The 23,360-nt window shown below is 38.9% G+C and overlaps 1 pseudogene; it reads right to left on the reverse strand.

Annotated features, from left to right (window-relative positions):
- Nucleotides 1-3,150: 3,150 nt before the first annotated feature.
- LOC136317687 (large ribosomal subunit protein uL23 pseudogene) overlaps nt 3,151-23,360 on the reverse strand; it is a 172,713-nt pseudogene continuing 152,503 nt past the window's right edge.

Below are 23,360 nucleotides of genomic sequence, written 5' to 3' on the forward strand. Positions count from 1 at the left end.
AGCTCATGCCAAGTGGCCGTGGGCAGGGCACACAGGCAATGACTGCCCGTGGTCTGCATCTCGTGGGAGGCCCCAAGCCAGCACACATGGAGGCCAATGTCTCTCTTTCCAAATGTAACCCAGCAGGACTGGAGGTGTCGTAGTGAGGCCTTGGGTCCAGGGTGGCACGGGATCATTAGAGTAAGGATGATTGTAAAGTATTTTAGCAGACTGGCCTAAGGACTGTCTCATGACAAAACTACAACAATTTAGTAATGAGTTTGATGTCCCTTATTCAGGAGAAAATAATCTAAAGATTGGGGGAATTTAATGCCTCATAAGAGTGGAATGCAGTTCTTGTGAGATTCAGGGAAAGAACAAGTTTACAGAACGTTAGAAGAGGCAGTGCAAAAACAGGGCACGTTTGGCTAGGAAGTCGGGGGGTACTTTGTAAGGCTAACAGGTCCTAGTTTTAGGGTAAGTTAAACTAGCGCAATTGGAGGATTGTGCTTGATGTATGTTAACGTTCCTTTGACAGGTGTTTCACAGAAGTGCAGGCTGACTTAGGTTTAGATTTGTGATTCGGTCCATACCCCTGGGGTGCCTCCATCCAGTGGGTCCCTGTATACAGATGAACTTTATCCAGACAAAACTTTTTTGTTCCTGGAAGTAGAAGGAGACTAAGAGTTCATAGACCTTACCCGTCCCACAGATGGGACACAAGGCCACGGGAGGCTGGAGAGGACGCCTGTGAACCTGAACGGAGGGTTCTCAGTTGGGAAGAGAAGGGTCCCAGCAAAATAAAATGGTGCCACCAGCAGCCAGATCACAGTAGTAAGAAAGGGTGTGTGTGTGTGAAGATACCCGAGGACAAGCCCCTCAAACTTCTCAGTGGAAGCCAGCATTGCAGAGATACACACATAGGACCAGAAACCCTTCCCCAGTGTGATAATGTCAGTGCCACCACACCCAAGCCTTATAACATCGCTCAAGGAAAAGTGAAGCCCTGGCCGGATGACTCAGCGGTAGAGCGTCGGCCTGGCGTGCGGGGGACCTAGGTTCGATTCCCAGCCAGGGCACATAGGAGAAGCACCCATTTGCTTCTCCACCCCCCCTCCTTCCTCTCTGTCTCTTCTCCTCCCGCAGCCAAGGCTCCATTGGAGCAAAGATGGCCCGGGCGCTGGGGATGGCTCCTTGGCCTCTGCCCCAGGCGCTAGAGTGGCTCTGGTCACGGCAGAGCGATGCCCCGGAGGGGCAGAGCATCGCCCCCTGGTGGGCAGAGCATCAACCCTGGTGGGCGTGCCGGGTGGATCCCGGTCGGGCGCATGCGGTAGTCTATCTGACTGTCTCTCCCCGTTTCCAGCTTCAGAAAAATACAAAAAAAAAAAAAAAAGAGAAAAGTGAAGAAGGAAGTGGGACACTTAACTGACTGTGCTTAAATCCTAAATTGAAAGAGCTTGGTAAAGACCAGGTTACTACTACTATTATTATTATTATTATTATTATTATTATTATTATTTTGCAGTAGACAGAAGAAGAGCACAGAGTCATGAAAATGAGTCATAGCAAAGGAATTTTGCATACTTAAATTTATGGCTGAAAATCATCAACTGTTAAGTTATTGATATTATTACTACTAACGTGGTAGCAGCAGCAGCAAGAGAAGTCCCCTCAACATAAAGGTGAAGAAATGCTTCACATGCAACTGAAAGAGATGCCTCACGAAATATACAGTTATCACTGCTGATTTCTGTCAAGAGCTTAACGGACCATGGACATGCACTTGCAATGGTTTCCTTTCAGTTTTGCCCCCTCACCTGGAACATTATCAGCAACCTCAGCTTTTCCCTTTATTTTTTAGGTTACTAGTCACTATCAGGTGTGCATACCTGATATTACAAACAGTTGTGATTATCTAGTCACATATCAACATACACTTATAAATAATTTATGTCAATGTCATATAATGTAATGATCTCTAAGGCATTAGGTTTGAGTTCTCAACAATATCATAAAATCTATCAACGTTCTTAGTCTTCTTCAGTCTCCTTCCAAGGCATTTTAAGGGCTAACAGACCTTCACACTTTGGGCTGTGAAGTCATCTTGGACTTAATCTCAGGCTACAGTCCCAAGCCACTGCAGACTGGATTGGCTTCTACCCAATTCTAGATCATTATTGGCAAAACAACAATCAAAATGGAAAAGAAAATTATATTTTGATTTTCCTAGTATGAATCAGTTTTAAAAATTTTTTTATTTGGAATTAAATTCATACTTAAGACAATAAAAAAATAATACAAAGGATAGCTGGATACCTTTTACTCAGATTTATCTATTGTTAATATTTTATCCCTTTTGTATGGGTATGCTCTCTCGCCCAATAGGTAGATAGGTAGATATCTATCTATCTATCTATAAATGTAATTTAATAATTTTTCAGCCATTCAAAGGTAAGTTAAATGCATCATGGTCATAAAAAATTAATACTGTACTTTTATCTAATGTATCTTTCAAATTCCAATGTTGTCAATTAACCAAATTGACCTTCAAAGCATTGCGTCCATCCGGTTGAGGATACAGTCTTGCATGTAGTACGACTTTTTTTTTTTTTTTTTTTTACTTTTGATCATGTAGTCAGGTGTTGCCTGATTTCTCCCTGATATATTTACTGTTTTTTCTCCTTTGTAACTATTAAACAGTCTGGGGAGTCACTTTAAGACCATGCAGACTGGCCTGTGGTGGCGCAATGGATAAAGCATCCACCTGGAATGCTGAGGTCGCCAGTTTGAAACCCTGGGTTTGTTTGGTCAATGCACATATGGGAGTTGATGTTTCCTGCTCCTCCCCCCTTCTCTCTCTCTTCTCTAAAACAAATGAAGTCTTTAAAAAAAGAAGACCATGCAAATATCCTACTCTTCATCATAATTTCTCCAGATGTAGTTTCCATTGATGATTTTTTTTTTGTAAAACGAAATAATTGTTTTATTTGCGATATAACCCCTTCAAACTCATTCTATTAATTAAATATTGTTTCAATTGATTGCAATACAGTTTGGATATTTATACGGTATGTAATTATATATTTTATAACATTTTTATTTTATTCAATTAATTGTGTTTACATATAGCGAAAAAATTCTTATATTTAAAATTTGTCAACTGGACTCAGCTTAGATGATCTCAATTTTGTTGGCAACATGCAAAGCATCGCAGTCAGGAGCCAGTTGAATGTATGCCTCCTTCTCTCTACCAGGCCTGAGCAGAGCATTGAACTTGGCCACAGCAATGTCATGGAGCGTCTTCACAGCCTGTGTGATCTGGTGCTTGTTGCCTTTGACATTCATAGTGAACACAAGTGTGTTGTTGCCTTCTGTCTTCTTCATGGCTGACTCGGTAGTCGGGGTGACTTGACGATGGCACAGTGGTCAGGCTTGTTTCTCCTGGGGGCAGTATGCCCAGGGTATTTGGGCTGCCTTCGGAGCCTTAGTGTCTTGTGCCATCAGTAGGTGGGTGATACGTGGATCTATTTTTGCTGCTGGGAATGCCATTCAGCACTTCTTTCTTTGCCTTCCAAACCTTTCCTTTGGCTTGGGCTTTGGGAGGGGCAGGGACTTCCTTTTTCTCTTTCCAGAACCATTTTCATGAAAAGCATCCATTGATGATTCTTGCATCATCCATACTTTACTCTGATTGTTGTAAAATGATTTGTCAGCTACAGTATTCGTTCTACAGTCAACAGTTAACCCTCAACATGCTACTTTAAGAAAGAGTCCTAAGCCTGACCAGGTGGTGGTGCAGTGAATAGAGCATTGACCTGGGATGATAAGGACCCAGGTTTGAAACCTGGCTTGACCGGGGGTCGCAGGCTTGAGCACGGGATTATTGACATGACCCTGTGATCGCTGACTTGAAGCCCAAGGTTGTTGGCTTGAGCCTAAGGTCACTGGCTTGAGCAAGGGGTCACTGGCTTGGCTGGAGCCCTCCAGTCAAGGCACATATGAGAAAGCAATCAATGAACAACTAAAGTGCTACAACTATGACTTGATGCTTCTCATCTCTTTCCCTCCCTGTCTGTCTGTCCCTGTCTGTCTCTCTTCCCTTCCATGCAAAAAAAAAAATCCTTATCCCATTTTGTTTATATATTTATTATTTTTAGTGTGGAGTCATGAATTCTAATTTTTCTCAATATTTTACTTAATTACTTAAGTTCTCATATTGTCTAAGGTTTGGCTGGTGGGACCCTTTCAATCATCTTTGTGCTTTCTTCCATCTTGTTGCATTTCAATGATATTCCAATAAGAATGAATCACTCCCACTAAGTGAGAAGAGATATTAACTTCGAATTTTCCCACTAATTCTTTCTTTTCACTTCCTTACACAGAACTGAATGAGTACCATATCTAATTCGTGGATGCAAGATTGTGTGTGTGAAAATAGACAGAGTATCTATCCCACTTTCAGTTTGACTACCCATATAATTGTTTGCATGCTTATTGGATATAATTAAGCATATATATTTACCAATGTACGTAATGCAAGACTACATATGCTGAAGTAAGCTATTTCCTGTTTCCTCCAAAGCACACAGGGTAAGTTTTAAATACTTGTAAGGAAAGAAGAAAAAGGCAAATGAGAGAATTTAATGTTTAAATATATTTTCCAGTTCAACACTTACACAACGAAATCAAGGAATAACCCAGGTGTTCTGTGGTGCTGCCTGGGGCTCCTGGGTATCAAGCATAGCCATAATGGAAGAGAAAAACTTGTTACAAGCTAAAGCCTTAGTAAAGTAAAGATTCTATGTGATAGACCACTTAGTTATAGCAAACCTTTCTCCCAGAGCAATCTAAAGGGAAGTGAGGATGGTAGCACATCACTTATAGGAGGCCAGGACAACTGTGATTTGGTTGATGAAGTGCCCTAACCATAGCATTTTTTACTCCAAGAACAGTTCATGCTAGAATAACTATCTTTCCTGAAGCTCTGAGAGGCTGAGAAAATGAATATGAGCTCTTTGCCACATAGAGATGAGGATGTTCCATTTCTAAAGAATCATTTTTCTCTGTCTTGGAGGAAAATTGCCAGACTATTCAGAAAGCAATGAAAAAGGGAGGGTTTGAAAGTCACCTGCTGCCCTGGCCGGTTGGCTCAGCGGTAGAGCGTCGGCCTGGCGTGCGGGGGAACCGGGTTCGATTCCCGGCCAGGGCACATAGGAGAAGCGCCTATTTGCTTCTCCACCCCCGCCTCCTTCCTCTCTGTCTCTCTCTTCCCCTCCCGCAGCCAAGGCTCCACTGGAGCAAAGATGGCCTGGGCGCTGGGGATGGCTCCTTGGCCTCTGCCCCAGGCGCTAGAGTGGCTCTGGTCGCGGCAGAGCGACGCCCCGGAGGGGCAGATCATTGCCCCCTGGTGGGCAGAGCGTCGCCCCCTGGTGGGCGTGCCGGGTGGATCCCGGTCGGGCGCATGCAGGAGTCTGTCTGACTGTCTCTCCCCATTTCCAGCTTCAGAAAAATACAAAAAAAAAAAAAAAATGAAAGTCACCTGCTATCATCTTAGAGTTGAGGGCAGGAAATTAAAATTTCAAAGAATTAATGTAGCTGTATGGTTGAGAATGTGCTTCAATAAAAAAAGATTATTGCCATCTGGCCGAGAATAATTTCAATATTAATCTCCCTTTTTCTGATTCAAGACTTCTTGTGTAAAACAATGCAAGATGAAATTCATAGAAAAAAACAAACAAAAAAAAAAAAAAAGAGAAAAAATCCCTGCAACACTTGAAGTGTTGCTTCTCCTGGCCCCAGCATCTGCCTTTGGCCTATGAGAGACAGCAATATCTCTCATGGCAAGTTCAGATCTAAAAAGTTACACCCTCTGCAAACCAAATCTGAGAAACCACTTCAGCATTAGTTACGATATCAGATTGTGACATTGCACCTGCTACAAAGACCCTGAATAATCATAGAACTCTAGTAGCTGGTTCTCTGGAGCTCTGCATGAGAAATATGTTCTACGTTAATTTCCAGAATAAATTATTTTTTTTAGAACAGAAAATCTTTACCCTCATCATTTTCTTCCTTGGAACATTGATTAAGAAACTGTGCATGCCTGACCAGGCCATGGCGCAATGGATAGAACATTGGCCTGGGACACTCTGAGGACCCAGGTTTACTTGAGGTCACTGGCTTGAGCACAGGCTCATCTGTTGGAGGGCAGGATCATAGACACAATCTCATGATCTCTCACTTGAGCCCAAAGGTTGATAGCTTGAAGCCCAAGATCTCTGGCTTGAGCAAGGGGTCACTAGTTTGGCTGTAGCATCCTGGTCAAGCTGCGTATGAGAAGAAATCAAGGAAAAACTAAGGTGCTGCAACTATGAGTTGATTCTACTAATCCAGTGGTAGTCAACCTGGTCCATACCGTCCACTAGTGGGTGTTCCAGCTTTCATGGTAGGTAGTAGCATGGCAACCAAAGTATAAATAAAAAGAAAGATTTAACTATAGTAAGTTGTTTTATAAAGATTTATTCTGCCAAACTTAGTGAAAATTCGACATAAAGTATTTGGTAAGTAATTATTATTATATGCTTTAACTTGCCGTAACTCTGCTTTATAAATTTTATAAAGTAAAGTTACTTCCCTACTTTATAAATCACCATTACAGTGGAACCAGTGGGCGGTTAGAAAATTTTACTACTAACAGAGATACAAAAGTGGGTGGTAGGTATAAAAAGGTTGACTACCCCTGTTCTAATCTCTCTCTTTCCGTCTTTTATCTCAAACAAAATAAATAAGTGAATAAATAAATCTACTTTTGGAGAGGCTTAAGTGGTAGCAAAATATTTAGAGGTATGTAGGTGAAGAGAGAGAGAGGTGATATCTCTGATGGGCCAGTTAAGTGGATGGTGGCATGGGAGTTACCCATGCAATTAAACCCAGTGATTGAGATGGATCTGGAAGTTGCATTGCTGTCATAATGATGATACTGGAAGCCTGGCTTATGTCACCAGGGACGTGAAAGTAAACTTGCTTGAATTTGAAATATAATAATTTTGAGCCAAATTTACAAACTTTAGATATACAGCATTATTGGTCAGAGTATCACAGATAGCTCTGATTGTCATGTGATCCTGGGGTGAGTGCACCACGTGCCATCATTTTGACAGTGGCAGTGACATCATGCTGTAAATATAAGACCTTTGTGGACTTTGTACTATTATATTTTTGGTAGTCATTTTTAGTATTTTAAACAACTTTGCTAATAATAGTAATACATAACAAATAAAGTTAGAGGACTTTTATGTGAAAAGTTTATCAACTTTTGAGCTTTTTCTTTTTTTGTTACAGAGATACAGAGAGAGAGATAGAGAGAGGGACAGATAGGGACAGACAGACAGAAAGGGAGAGAGATGAGAAACATCAATTTATAGTTGTGGCACCTTAGTTGTTCATTGATTGCTTTCTCATATGTGCCTTGACTGGGGGCTACAGCAGACCGAGGGACCGGTTGCTCAAGCCAGTGACCTTTGGGCTTAAGCCAGAAACCTTGGGCTTCAAGCCAGTGACTTTTGGGCTCAGGACAGCAACCTTGGGTTTCAAGCCAGTGACCTTTGGGCTCAAGCATGTGAACAAGGAGTCATGTCCATGATCCCACACTCAAGCCAGTGACCCCGCGCTCAAGCTGGTGTTTCAAACCTGGGTCCTCCGTGTCCCAGTCTGACTATCCACTGTGCCACTGTCTGGTCAGGCTTGAGCTTGTTTTTTTTTTATAGAGTACAACTTCCTTTGAAATTAAAAAAAAAATTTATTGTAGAATTTGAACAGAAGTCATATTGTTGAAATTCATTCATTATTTTTTACTTTAGAAAGCTATTAACCCCCTGAAAAATGTTTAGTAAAACAAGTAATGCTAAATAGAAATAGGTCCAATAGATGGCACATTGAATACTGCAGACTTGGGCAGGAACCCCCCATGACTGGAATATCTCAGATCCAATCGATAACTCAAAGTAAGCAGAGTCTAACGAAGAATAGTCAAATGGTGGCATATTTAGGGCAATGCATGGGTTTGAAGACCTGAGGGCCTCAAAAGCCACAACTTAGCATAGATATTATTTGGCGATCTCATTCAATATCAACATACTCAGGAGTATTTTGGAGTATATTCTATTGGAAGGCACTTAGTGATGTGCGCATTTTAATTTTGTGTTAGAAATTATCATTAATATTGTTAATTATGCATTTTACATTATAGATCATAAACCTTGCAGTAGGCAAGTCTGTATTATTGAGATATCAAAAATAAAAGTCGGTGACGTCACGGAAATGGCGCCGTGAGCAGCGCGTCTGACAGATCTCCCCTAAATCACAACAAATTTATCAACTAGAAACAGAAAAATTTATCCTCGGAGCATTCCGGAGTTCCACACAAACTGAAAGCGAAAGGACTGTTATCATTTGAATCTGAGAGATGAGGGTGTGGAGGAAGCTACCGCAGGGACGTTCATTCAAGCCGCGAGGGAGTGCGCCTGTGGTGAGTCAGCCCACACTCGGGAGCCGCGAGCAGCCGCGGGCGCGCGCCTGGTCCGGTTGCAGAGCGAGCACCGCCCACACTCTGGAGAGACGAGCAGCCACCGGCGTGCCCGGTCCGGTTGCAGAGCGAGCACCGCCCACACTCGGGAGCCGCGAGCAGCCACCGGCACGTGCCCGGTCCGGTTGCAGAGCGAGCACCACCCACACTCGGGAGCAGCGAGCAGCCTCCGGTGCGCGCCCGGTCCAGTTGCAGAGCAAGCACCGCTAATGTTCCCAGCGGCCCACGCACTGCGAGTGAGAGTCGCCAGCCACCGGTGCCCGGAGCACCCCATTCGCACGCGTGCCCTGGGCATTCCACGCGCCCAGAGCGCCCTACTGGCACGCACACCCAGGGTGCCCCATTATCCTGCGCCTGGTGCGATCCAGCCGCCAGCGGCAGGGCGAGCGGGAGAGGCACCAGGGTGGTCTTCCCTATTTGGGAGATTCTCTCTGTGGGCGGGGCACCTCACCCAGCCATTCAAGCTAACAATCAAGCGTTGGGGGAGGGGCGCATGCAGGCAGCCTAAAATACCTTCGGGAGCACAGCTGCCACCCAATCACTGAAATTAGCTTAACCCATGAAATCTGCGCACCCTCAGTTCTAATTGATAAGATCTCTCTCAGTTCAGCGACCCAAGACAAGAGGCGTGATATTTTTTAGTGCCTCTCGCTAAAGGGGCGGGGGCAACTTCTGATTGATAGAGCCTCCATATTCAGGGATAAACGCTAACAAGAAGGACTTGGCAGATAATAAGATCTATACTACACTAGTCGCAAGCAGAGACTAGTGCCTCTTCTTCCCAGCCATACAGGCTACAAAGTGTGGAAAGCCTGGGTTGAGAGGTCCAACTGAATGCTAGGCGCTGAACAGTCACCTTGACAACAATTGACTACCACCCCCGCCTGATTACACTGGAGGCCCTGACTGCCAGAGCCTTTCCCAAAGCCTTGCACTGAGTGGGGATAGAGCAGGGATTTCCCAGCTCTTTGAGCCTCTTACTCCCCAGGCAGAAGCAGTTGCAGCCTTATAGCTGGATCACCAGGCTGCTAATTCAGGAAGGGGGGACTAGGAGAGAGAATCCAGGAAAGCAAACTCTCTCATCGTTGGACCCTGCAAACACCAACAAGCCTTGACTACCAGCAAGACTAAAGCCAATTATATGACATTGCCATAGAATCCCATCAACTGCAAATCCCTACCTAAGTGTGACACAGGGGCAGAGCCTGGGGTACAGAGTCACCGACCAGGAAGAGGGAGAGAAAAAAAAAAAGGAAGAAGTTAACCTCTCAAAATCAAGAAAAATCCACAGACTTTACAACTTGTTCCACTAATTTTTTTTTTGTTGTTGTTTGTTTCTTCTATCTTATTGCCTTTATTTCCTCCACCTCGGTCCTTCTATTCTCTGCCCATCTTATGCTTCCCTTTTCTTGAACTACACTACCCATGAGTGTTACATTTTATTTCTCTTCTTCAACCTCACCCTCCTTTAAGGTTATACTCCAAAACACTTAACTCTCACTCTCTCCTCTTTTGTTTTTTTTTTTTTGTTTTGCTTTATTTTGTTTTTTTCTCTTCCTTTTTTAATTTCTTCCTTCGTTTTTCTCTTTTTCTTATTTTTTCCTTTCTATTCGTTTTTTCTTTTCTCGTTTTACTTTCCTCCCATTTAAACCTCAATCACGAACAAATTAGTTAATTTGGGACTCAAGGCTTTTTTTGGCTTTATTTTTCTTTTTTGCTTTTGTTTTTGTTTTTTTCTTGTTTGTTTATTTTTGTGGCATTTTGGGTCCTCCCAACCCAAGGTCTCCATTGTATTTAGTCTTCGCTCCACTTAATACAACAGATTTTTACTTATTATTTTTATTTTTTTCTTCTTTATTATTCTTTTTTTGGTCCTTTTTTCTGGTTCCCTCTTATCCCTCTCATTATATCTCTTAGTTGACCATCACTTACAAGCAAATCATCTTATGCTTGTCTAAGATTTTCTTCCTTTTATTTTATTTTATTTTTTTGCATTTAGTAGGTCCCTACTCCCTTTTTTTGCCCCTTGAACTCTTCACCCCAAATCAGGCCCTCCATTATAGGCACAATATTTCCCTGAGGAGGGGAGAGGAGGGAAAGAGAAGAAAGAAAAAAGGGGGAAATAATAAATTATTACTGTTTTTTTTTGTGGGGTGTTTTACCTTTTTTTTTTTTTACTTTTTACTTTTTATTAATTCTAATTAGTGCTATCAACAAGACCACCCTCAGATGCCAATAAGAAAGAGGAAATCGAATATTATGGATACAAAAGAAAGAGAGGTAACACAAATAGATGTGGAAAAATCTATGGAGAAAAGACTTAACATATTGGAAGCCTTGGAGCTAAATGACAGAGAATTTAAAATAGAAATCTTAAAAATACTCAGAGATATACAAGAAAACACAGAAAGGCAATATAGGGAGATCAGAAAACAACTCAATGAACACAAAGAATATATTACCAAGGAAATTGAAACTATTAAAACAAATCAAACAGAAATGAAAAACTCAATTCACGAGTTGAAAAACGAGGTAACAAGCTTAGCTAACAGAACAGCCCAGATTGAGGATAGCATTAGTGAAATAGAAGACAAACAACTTGAGGCACAACAGAGAGAAGAAGAAAGAGACTCAAAAATAATAAAAAACGAGAAAGCCCTAGAGGAATTGTCTGACTCCATCAGAAAGAATAACATAAGAATAATAGGTATATCAGAGGGAGAAGAGAAAGAAAATGGAATGTAGAATATACTCAAACAAATAATAGACGAGAACTTCCCAAGCCTGTGGAAAGAACTAAAGCCTCAAATTCAAGAAGCAAACAGAACACCGAGTTTTCTTAACCCCAACAAACCCACTCCAAGGCACATCATAATAAAGATGACACAAACCAATAACAAAGAAAAAATTCTCAAGGCAGCCAGGGAAAAGAAGAGTACAACATATAAAGGAAGGCCTATTAGATTATCATCAGATTTCTCAGCAGAAACTCTACAAGCTAGAAGAGAGTGGACCCCAATATTTAAAGCCCTGAAAGAGAGGAACTTTCAGCCAAGAATACTATACCCATCAAAGCTATCCTTCAAGTATGAAGGAAATATAAAAACATTCACAAATACAGAAAAGATGAGAGAATTTATCAACAGAAAGCCCCCACTCCAGGAAATACTAAAGGGGGTTTTCCAACCAGATTCAAAGAACAAAAGAAAACAACACCACAAGTAACAGCTCCACCAAGAACACAATAAAACCAAACTTAAACTGTGACAATAAAGGAAAAAAAGGGGGGAGAGGATGGAGATTAACAGTAGCAAAGGACGATGAAGTGCAGAAATACTTATGATAGGGTACTACAATGAATATGGTAGGTACCCTTTTCATTACTTAATGGTAACCACCCTTGAAAAAACCACCACAAAAACACTTGACTTAAAAAAGGTAGCAACAGAGGAAAGAAGTATGGAACACAAACAAACAAAAACAAATGATAGAAAAACAAAAGAGAAGAATCAAACTAGATACAAAACTAAAAGAAAGCAATTTATAAAATGGCAGTAGGGAACCCACAAGTGTCAATAATTACACTAAATGTAAATGGATTAAACTTACCAATAAAAAGACACAGAGTAGCAGAATGGATTAAAAAAGAAAATCCAACTATATGCTGCCTACAAGAAACACATCTAAGCAACAAGGATAAAAACAAATTCAAAGTGAAAGGCTGGAAAACAATACTCCAAGCAAACAACACCCAAAAAAAAAGCAGGTGTAGCAATACTCATATCTAATAATGTTGACTACAAGACAGAAAAAGTACTCAGAGCCAAAAATGGTCATTTCATAATGATTAAGGAGAAGTTGAATCAAGAAGACATAACAATCCTTAATATATATGCACCAAACCAAGGAGCACCAAAATATATAAGACAGCTACTTATTGACCTTAAAACAAAAACTAACAAAAATACAATCATACTTGGAGACCTCAATACACCGCTGACGGCTCTAGATCGGTCATCCAAACAGAGAATCAATAAAGATATAGTGGCCTTAAACGAAATACTAGAACACTTGGATATGATAGACATCTACAGGAAACTTCATCCCAAAGCGACAGAGTATACATTTTTCTCTAGTGTACATGGGACATTCTCAAGAATTGACCATATGTTGGGCCACAAAGACAATATCAGCAAATTTAGAAAAATTGAAATTGTACCAAGCATATTTTCTGATCATAAAGCCTTGAAACTAGAATTCAACTGCAAAAAAGAGGGGGAAAAACCCACAAAAATGTGGAAACTAAACAACATACTTCTAAAAAATGAATGGGTCAAAGAAGAAATAAGCGCAGAGATCAAAAGATATATACAGACAAATGAAAATGAAAATACGACATATCAGAATCTCTGGGATGCAGCAAAAGCAGTAATAAGAGGAAAGTTCATATCACTTCAGGCCTGTATGAACAAACAAGAGAGAGCCGAAGTAAACCACGTAACTTCATACCTTAAGGAACTAGAAAAAGAAGAACAAAGACAACCCAAAACCAGCCGAAGAAAGGAGATAATAAAAATCAGAGCAGAAATAAATGAAATAGAGAACAGAAAAACTATAGAAAAAATCAATAAAACAAGGGGCTGGTTCTTTGAAAAGATCAACAAAATTGACAAACCCTTGGCAAGACTCACCAAGGAAAAAAGGCACAGGACTCAAATAAATAAAATCCAAAATGAAAGTGGAGAGATTACCACAGACATCATAGATATACAAAGAATTATTGTAGAATACTATGAAAAATTATATGCCACCAAATGCAACAATCTAGAAGAAATGGATAAATTCCTAGAACAATACAACCTTCCTAGACTGAGTCATGAAGAAGCAGAAAGCCTAAACAGACCAATCAGCAGGGAGGAAATAGAAAAAACTATTAAAAACCTCCCCAAAAATAAAAGTCCAGGCCCAGACGGTTATACTAGTGAATTCTATCAAACATTCAAAGAAGACTTGGTTCCTATTCTACTCAAAGTCTTCCAAAAAATTGAAGAAGAAGCAATACTTCCAAACACATTTTATGAGGCCAACATAACCCTCATACCAAAACCTGGCAAGGATGGCACAAAGAAAGAAAACTACAGACCAATATCTCTAATGAATACAGATGCTAAAATACTAAACAAAATACTGGCAAACCGAATACAACAACATATTAAAAAAATAATACATCATGATCAAGTGGGATTCATCCCAGAATCTCAAGGATGGTTCAACATACGCAAAACGGTTAACGTAATACACCATATCAACAAAACAAAGAACAAAAACCACATGATCTTATCAATAGATGCAGAAAAGGCTTTTGATAAAATACAACACAATTTTATGTTTAAGACTCTCAACAAAATGGGTATAGAAGGAAAATATCTCAACATGATAAAGGCCATATATGATAAACCATCAGCCAACATCATATTAAACGGCATAAAACTGAGGACTTTCTACCTTAAATCAGGAACAAGACAGGGTTGCCCACTCTCTCCACTCTTATTTAACGTGGTGCTAGAAGTTCTGACCAGAGCAATCATACAAGACAAAGAAATAAAAGGCATCCATATCGGAAAAGAAGAAGTAAAGGTATCACTTTTTGCAGATGAGATGATCCTATACATCGAAAACCCGAAGGACTCCACAAAAAGATTATTAGAAACAATAAACCAATACAGTAAGGTCGCAGGATACAAAATTAACATACAAAAGTCCATAGCCTTTCTATATGCCAACAATGAAATATTAGAAAACGAACTCAAAAAAATAATCCCCTTCACGATTGCAACAAAAAAAATAAAATACCTAGGAATAAACATAACAAAGAATGTAAAGGACCTATATAATGAAAATTACAAAGCATTGTTAAGGGAAATTGAAAAAGATACAATGAGATGGAAAAATATTCCTTGTTCTTGGATAGGAAGAATAAATATAATCAAAATGGCCATATTACCCAAAGCAATATACAAATTTAATGCAATTCCCATCAAAATCCCTATGAGATTTTTTAAAGAAATGGAACAAAAAATCATCAGATTTATATGGAACTATAAAAAACCCCAAATAGCCAAAACAATCCTAAGGAAAAAGAATGAAGCTGGGGGCATTACAATACCTGACTTTAAACTATATTATAGGGCCACGATAATCAAAACAGCATGGTATTGGCAGAAAAATAGACACTCAGACCAATGGAACAGAATAGAAAGCCCAGAAATAAAACCACATATATATGGTCAAATAATCTTTGATAAAGGGGCCAACAACACACAATGGAGAAAAGAAAGCCTCTTCAACAAATGGTGTTGGGAAAACTGGAAAGCCACATGCAAAAGAATGAAACTCGACTACAGCCTGTCCCCGTGTACTAAAATTAATTCAAAATGGATCAAAGACCTAAATATAAGACCTGAAACAATAAAGTACATAGAAGAAGACATAGGTACTAAAATCATGGACCTGGGTTTTAAAGAACATTTTATGAACTTGACTCCAATGGCAAGAGAAGTGAAGGCAAAGATAAATGAATGGGACTACATCAGAATAAAAAGTTTTTGCTCAGCAAGAGAAACTGACAAGAAAATAAACAGACAGCCAACTAAATGGGAAATAATATTTTCAAACAACAGCTCAGAAAAGGGCCTAATATCCAAAATTTACAAAGAACTCATAAAACTCAACAACAAACAAGCAAACAATCCCATAAAAAAATGGGAAGAGGACATGAACAGACACTTCTCCCAGGAAGAGATACAAATGGTCAACAGATATATGAAAAGATGCTCAGCTTCATTAGTTATTAGAGAAATGCAAATCAAAACTACAATGAGATACCACCTCACCCCTGTTAGATTAGCTATTATCAACAAGACGGGTAATAGCAAATGTTGGAGAGGCTGTGGAGAAAAAGGAACCCTCATTCACTGTTGGTGGGACTGTAAAGTAGTACAACCATTATGGAGGAAAGTATGGTGGTTCCTCAAAAAACCTTATGACCCAGCAATCCCTCTACTGGGTATATACCCCCAAAACCTCAGAAACATTGATACGTAAAGACACATGTAGCCCCATGTTCATTGCAGCACTGTTCACAGTGGCCAAGACATGGAAACAACCAAAAAGCCCTTCAATAGAAGACTGGATAAAGAAGATGTGGTACATATACACTATGGAATACTACTCAGCCATAAGAAATGATGACATCAGATCATTTACAGCAAAATGGTGGGATCTTGATAACATTATACGGAGTGAAATAAGTAAATCAGAAAAAAACAAGAACTACATGATTCCATACATTGGTGGAACATAAAAATGAGACTAAGAGACATGGACAAGAGTGTGGTGGTTACCAGGGGTGGGGGGAGGGAGGACATTGGAGGGAGGGAGGGAGAGAGTTAGGGGGAGGGGGAGGGGCACAGAGAACTAGATAGAGGGTGGCGGTGGACAATCTGACTTTGGGCTAGGGGTACGCAACATAATTTAATGACAAAATAACCTAGACATGTTTTCTTTGAATATATGGGCCTGACCTGTGGTGGCGCAGTGGGATAAAGCGTCGACCTGGAACACTGAGGTCGCCGGTTCGAAACCTTGGGCTTGCTTGGTCAAGGCATATATGGGAGTTGATGCTTCCTGCTCCTCCCCCTTCTCTCTCTCTCTCTGTCTCTCTCTCTCACTCCTCTCTCTCTAAAAAAAAAAAATCAATAAATGAATATATGTACCCTGATTTATTAATGTCATCCCATTACCATTAATAAAAATTTATTTAAAAAAAAATAAAATAAAAGTCAAGCCCCTTTGGTATTTATAATGAGAAGATCTTGATAAATTGTATTCACTTTTGCTTTTGATCTGATCTTGATTCCTTTTTTTTTCATTTTTTAATTAATTTTACTAGGGTGACATCAATAAATCAGGGTACATATGTTCAAAGAAAACATCTCCAGGTTATTTTGTCATTCAATTAAGCTGCATACCTGTCATCCCAAGTAAGATTGTCCTCCGTCACCTTCTATCTAGTTTTCTTTGTGCCCCTCGCCCTCCCCTCTTTCCTCTCCCCCCCTCAACCACCACACTCTTATCAATGTCTCTTAGTCTCATTTTTATGTACCTCCTACGTATGGAATAATGCAGTTCTTGTTTTTTTCTGATTTACTTATTTCACTTCATATAATGTTATCAAGATCCCACCATTTTGTTGAAAATGATCCAATGTCATCATTTCTTATGGCTGAGTAGTATTCCATAGTGTATATGTGCCGTATCTTCTTTATCCAGTCTTCTATTGAAGTGCTTTTTAGTTGTTTCCATGTCTTGGCCACTGTGAACAATGCTGCAATGAATATGTGGCTGCATGTGCTTTACGTATCAATGTTTCTGAGTTTTGGGGGTATATACCCAGTAGAGGGATTGCTGGGTCATAAGGTAGTTCTATTTTCAGTTTTTTGAGGAACCACCATACTTTCTTCCATAATGGTTGTACTACTTTACATTCCCACCAACAGTGAATGAGGGTTCCTTTTTATCCACAGCCTCTCCAACATTTGCTATTACCTGTCTTGTTAATAATAGCTAATCTAACAGGTGTGAGGTGGTATCTCATTGCAGTTTTGATTTGCATTTCTCTAATAACTAATGAAGATGAGTATCTTTTCATATATCTGTTAGCCATTTGTATTTATTCCTGGGAGAAGTGTTTGTTCATGTCCTCTTCCCATTTTTTTATTGGATTGTTTGTTTGTTGTTGAGTTTTATGAGTACTTTGTATATATTTTGGATATTAGACCCTTATCTGAGCTGTTGTTTGAAAATATTATTTCCCATTTAGTTGACTGTCTGTTTATTTTCTTGTCAGTTTCTCTTGCTGAGCAAAAACTTTTTATTCTGATGTAGTCCCATTCATTTATCTTTGCCTTCACTTCTCTTGCCATTGGAGTCAAGTTCATAAAATGTTCTTTAAAACCCAGGTCCATGATTTTAGTACCTATGTCTTCTTCTATGTACTTTATTGTTTCAGGTCTTATATTTAGGTCTTTGATCCATTTTGAATTAATTTTAGTACACGGGGACAGGCTGTAGTCGAGTTTCATTCTTTTGCATGTGGCTTTCCAGTTTTCCCAACACCATTTGTTGAAGAGGCTTTCTTTTCTCCATTGTGTGTTGTTGGCCCCTTTATCAAAGATTATTTGACCATATATATGTGGTTTTATTTCTGGGCTTTCTATTCTGTTCCATTGGTCTGAGTGTCTATTTTTCTGCCAATACCATGCTGTTTTGATTATCGTGGCCCTATAATATAGTTTAAAGTCAGGTATTGTAATGCCCCCAGCTTCATTCTTTTTCCTTAGGATTGTTTTGGCTATTCGGGGTTTTTTATAGTTCCATATAAATCTGATGATTTTTTGTTCCATTTCTTTAAAAAATCTCATAGGGATTTTGATGGGAATTGCATTAAATTTGTATATTGCTTTGGGTAATATGGCCATTTTGATTATATTTATTCTTCCTATCCAAGAACAAGGAATATTTTTCCATCTCATTGTATCTTTTTCAATTTCCCTTAACAATGCTTTGTAATTTTCATTATATAGGTCCTTTACATTCTTTGTTATGTTTATTCCTAGGTATTTTTTTGTTGTTGTTGCAATCGTGAAGGGGATTATTTTTTTGAGTTCGTTTTCTAATATTTCATTGTTGGCATATAGAAAGGCTATGGACTTTTGTATGTTAATTTTGTATCCTGCGACCTTACTGTATTGGTTTATTGTTTCTAATAATCTTTTTGTGGAGTCCTTCGGGTTTTCGATGTATAGGATCATCTCATCTGCAAAAAGTGATACCTTTACTTCTTCTTTTCCGATATGGATGCCTTTTATTTCTTTGTCTTGTATGATTGCTCTGGTCAGAACTTCTAGCACCACGTTAAATAAGAGTGGAGAGAGTGGGCAACCCTGTCTTGTTCCTGATTTAAGGTAGAAAGTCCTCAGTTTTATGCCGTTTAATATGATGTTGGCTGATGGTTTATCATATATGACCTTTATCATGTTGAGATATTTTCCATCTATACCCATTTTGTTGAGAGTCTTAAACATAAAATTGTGTTGTATTTTATCAAAAGCCTTTTCTGCATCTATTGATAAGATCATGTGGTTTTTGTTCTTTGTTTTGTTGATATGGTGTATTACGTTAACCGTTTTGCGTATGTTGAACCATCCTTGAGATTCTGGGATGAATCCCACTTGATCATGATGTATTATTTTTTTAATATGTTGTTGTATTCGGTTTGCCAGTATTTTAGCATCTGTATTCATTAGAGATATTGGTCTGTAGTTTTCTTTCTTTGTGCCATCCTTGCCAGGTTTTGGTATGAGGGTTATGTTGGCCTCATAAAATGTGTTTGGAAGTATTGCTTCTTCTTCAATTTTTTGGAAGACTTTGAGTAGAATAGGAACCAAGTCTTCTTTGAATGTTTGATAGAATTTGCTAGTATAACCTTCTGGGCCTGGACTTTTATTTTTGTGGAGATTTTTAATAGTTTTTTCTATTTCTTTTCTACTAATTGGTCTGTTTAGGCTTTCTGTTTCTTCTTGACTCAGTCTAAGAAGGTTGTATTGTTCTAGGAATTTATCCATTTCTTCTAGATTGTTGAATTTAGTGGCATAAAGTTTTTCATAGTATTTTACAATATATTTTTGTATACCTATGATGTCCGTGGTTATTTCTCCTCTTTCATTTTGGATTTTGTTTATATGAGTCCTTTCTCTTTTTTCCTTGGTAAGTCTTGCCAAGGGTTTGTCAATTTTGTTGATCTTTACAAAGAACCAGCTTCTTGTTCTATTAATTTTTTCTATAGTTTTTCTGTTCTCTATTTCATTTATTTCTGCTCTGATTTTTATTATCTCCTTTCTTTGGCTGGTTTTGGGTTGTCTTTGTTTTTCTTTTTCCAGTTCCTTAAGGTGTGAAGTTAAGTGGTTCACTTGGGCTCTCTCTTGTTTGTTCATATAGGCCTGAAGTGATATGAACTTTCCTTTTATCACTGCTTTTGCTGCATTCCATAGATTCTGATATGTCATATTGTCATTTTCATTTGTCTGTATATATCTTTTGATCTCTGCGCTTATTTCTTCTTTGACCCATTCATTTTTTAGAAGTATGTTGTTCAGTTTCCACATTTTTGTGGGATTTTTTTTCTCTTTTTTGCAGTTGAATTCTAGTTTCAAGGCTTTATCATCAGAAAATATGCTTGGTACAACTTCGATTTTTCTGAATTTGCTGATGTTGTTTTTGTGGCCCAACATATGGTCAATTCTTGAGAATGACCCATGTGCACTGGAGAAAAATGTACACTCTGTCACTTTGGGATGAAATGTCCTGTAGATGTCTATCATATCCAGGTGCTCTAGTGTTTTGTTTAAGGCCAATATATCTTTATTTGTTCTCTGTTTGGATGACCGATCTAGAGCCGTCAGCAGTGTATTGAGGTCTCCAAGTATGACTGTATTTTTTTTTTGAAGATTTATTATTTTTTATTATTATTTTTTTTATAAATCAAGATAGATATATTCAAAGATAACATGTCCAGGTTATCTTGTCGTTCAATTATGTTGCATACCTATCACCCAAAGTCAGATTGTCCTCTGTCACCTTCTATCTAGTTTTCTTTGTGCCTCTCCCCCTTTCCCTCTCCCTCTCCCCTCTCGTCCCGTAACCACCACACTCTTATCAATGTCTCTTAGTCTCACATTTATGTCCCACCTACGTATGGAATAAAAGAAAGTATGGTGGTTCCTCAAAAAACTGAAAATAGAACTACGTTATGACCCAGCAATCCCCTCTACTGGGTATATACCCCAAAAACCCAGAAACATTGATACGTAAAGACACATGCAGCCCCATGTTCATTGCAGCATTATTCACAGTAGCCAGGACATGGAAACAACCAAAAAACCCATCAATAGATGACTGGATAAAGAAGATATGGCATATATACACTATGGAATACTACTCAGCCATAAGAAATGATTACATCGGATCATTTACAGCAAAATGATTGTATTTTTGTCAGTTTTTGTTTTAAGGTCTATAAGTAGCTGTCTTATATATTTTGGTGTTTCTTGGTTTGATGCATATATATTAAAAATTGTTTTGTCTTCTTGATTCAGTGTCCCCTTAATCATTATGAAATGACCATTTTTGTCTTTGAGCACTTTTGCTGTCTTGTAGTCAGCATTATCAGTTATGAGTATTGCTATGCCTGCTTTTTTTTTGCATGTTATTTGCTTGGAATATTGTTTTCCAGCCTGTCACGTTGAATTTATTTTAAACTTGTTGCTTAGATAAGTTTCCTGTACGCAGCCTACAGTTGGATTTTCTTTTTTAATCCATTCTGCTACTCTGTGCCTTTTTATTGGTGAGTTTTATCCATTTATATTTAGTGTAATCATTGACACTTTTGAGTTCCCTATTGCCATTTTATACATGGCTTTCTGTTAGTTTTGTGCCTTGTTTGATTATTCTCGTTCATTTTTCTATTGTTTTTGTTTGGTTGTATTCCATACATCTTTCCTCTGTTGCTATCTTTTTTAAATCATGTGCTTCTCTGGTGGTTTTTTCAATGGTGGTTACCTTTAAGTGATGAAAAGGGTTCCTATCCTGTTCATTGTAGTGCACTATCTTGTGATTACTTTTGCACTCCATCGTCCTTTGCTACTGTTAATCTCTGTCTTCTCCCCCCTTTTTTTTTTGTTGTTGTCACAGTTTAAATTTGCTTCTATTGTGTTCTTGGTGGAGCTTTTACTTGTGGTTTTGTTTTGGTTTGTTCTTTTTATCTAGTTGGAAAACCCCTTTAGTAATTCCTGGAGTGGAGGTTTTCTGATGATAAATTCCCTCATCTTTTCTGTATCTGTGAATGTTTTTATTTCTCCTTCATATTTGAAAGATAGCTTTGATGGGTATAGTATTCATGGCTGAAAGTTCCTCTCTTTCAGGACTTTAAATATTGGGGTCCACTCTCTTCTTACTTGTAGAGTTTCTGTTGAGAAATTTGATGATAATCTAATGGGCCTTCCTATATATATTGTATTCTTCTTTTTCCCCGGCTGCCTTGAGAATTTTTTCTTTGTTGTTGGTTTGTGCCAATTTCATTATGATGTGCCTTGGAGTAGGTTTGTTGGGGTTAAGAAAACTCAGAGTTCTGTTTGCAGCTTGAATTTGAGGCTTTATTTCTTTCCACTTGCTTTGGAAGTTCTCATCTACTATTTGTTTGAATATGTTCTCCATTCCATTTTCTCTCTCTTCTCCCTCTGATATACCTATTATTCTTATGTTATTCTTTTTGATGGAGTCAGACAATTCCTGTAGGGCTTTCTCATTTTTTAACATTTTTGAGTCTCTTTCTTCTTCTCTCTGTTGTGCCTCAAGTTGCTTGTCTTCTATTTCACTAATCCTACCTTCTATCTGGCATGTTCTATTAGCTTAGCTTGTTACCTTGTTTTTCAGCTCGTGAATTGAGTTTTTCATCTCTGTTTGATTTGTTTTTATAGTTTCAACTTCCTTGGTAATATATTCTTTGTGTTCATTGAGTTGTTTTTGAGCTCCCTAAATTACCTTTCTGTGTTTTATTGTATATCTCTGAGTAATTTTAGGATTTATTTATTTATTTATTTTATTTATTTTTTTTTTTTTTCTTTTCATTTTTCTGAAGCTGGAAACAGGGAGAGACATTCAGACAGACTCCCTCATGCGCCCGACCGGGATCCACCCGGCAAGCCCACCAGGGGCGATGCTCTGCCCACTGGGGGGTGATGCTCTGCCCATCCTGGGCATCGCCATGTTGCGACCAGAGCCACTCTAGCGCCTGAGGCAGAGGCCACAGAGCCATCCCCAGCGCCCGGGCCATCTCCGCTCCAATGGAGCCTTGGCTGCGGGAGGGGAAGAGAGAGACAGAGAGGAAAGTGCGGCGGAGGGGTGGAGAAGCAAATGGGCGCTTCTCCTGTGTGCCCTGGCCAGGAATCGAACCCGGGTCCTCCGCACGCTAGGCCGACGCTCTACTGCTGAGCCAACCTGGCCAGGGCTTTTAGGATTTATATTTTAAATTCTCTGTCCTTTAGCTCCAAGGTTTCCAATATATTAAATTTTTTCTCCATAGGTTTTTTTTCTCATCTATCTGTGCTACCTCTCTTTTTATCCATGATATTCGATTTTCTTTTCCTTAATGGCATCTGAGGGTGGTTTTGTTGATAGTATTAATGAGAATTAATGAAAAATTAAAAGTTAAAAAATAAAAATAAAAAAGAATAAAAAATAATTATTTGCCCCCCCCCCACTTTTTTTTCCCTCTCCTCTCCTCTCCCCTCCTTCTTGAGAAAATCTTGTGGTGAACTGTGAATTATATTGTGCTAAATAGAACAAAAACTACCTATAATGGAGGGTCTGAGTTGGGGACAAGTGATAAAGGGGCAAAAAAGGGGGTATGGACCCACAAAATGCAAAAAAGGAAAAAATTTTAGTCAAGAATAAAATGATTTGCTTTTAGGTGATGGTTGACTAAGAGATATGATGAGAGGAATAAGAGGGAAACAGGAAAAAGGGGAAAAATTAAAAAATTACTATTGTATTTTGTGGAGCAAGAACTAGATAAAATGGAATGCCAGGGTTGGGAGCACTGCTAGTGAGTTAAACAAGTGAAGTAAAAAAACCCCAAAGTGCCACAATGAAATATTTGAGTCCCAGATAAAATAATTTG

This window comes from Saccopteryx bilineata, chromosome X (genome assembly GCF_036850765.1).
Source record: "Saccopteryx bilineata isolate mSacBil1 chromosome X, mSacBil1_pri_phased_curated, whole genome shotgun sequence".
Taxonomy (NCBI): domain Eukaryota; kingdom Metazoa; phylum Chordata; class Mammalia; order Chiroptera; family Emballonuridae; genus Saccopteryx; species Saccopteryx bilineata.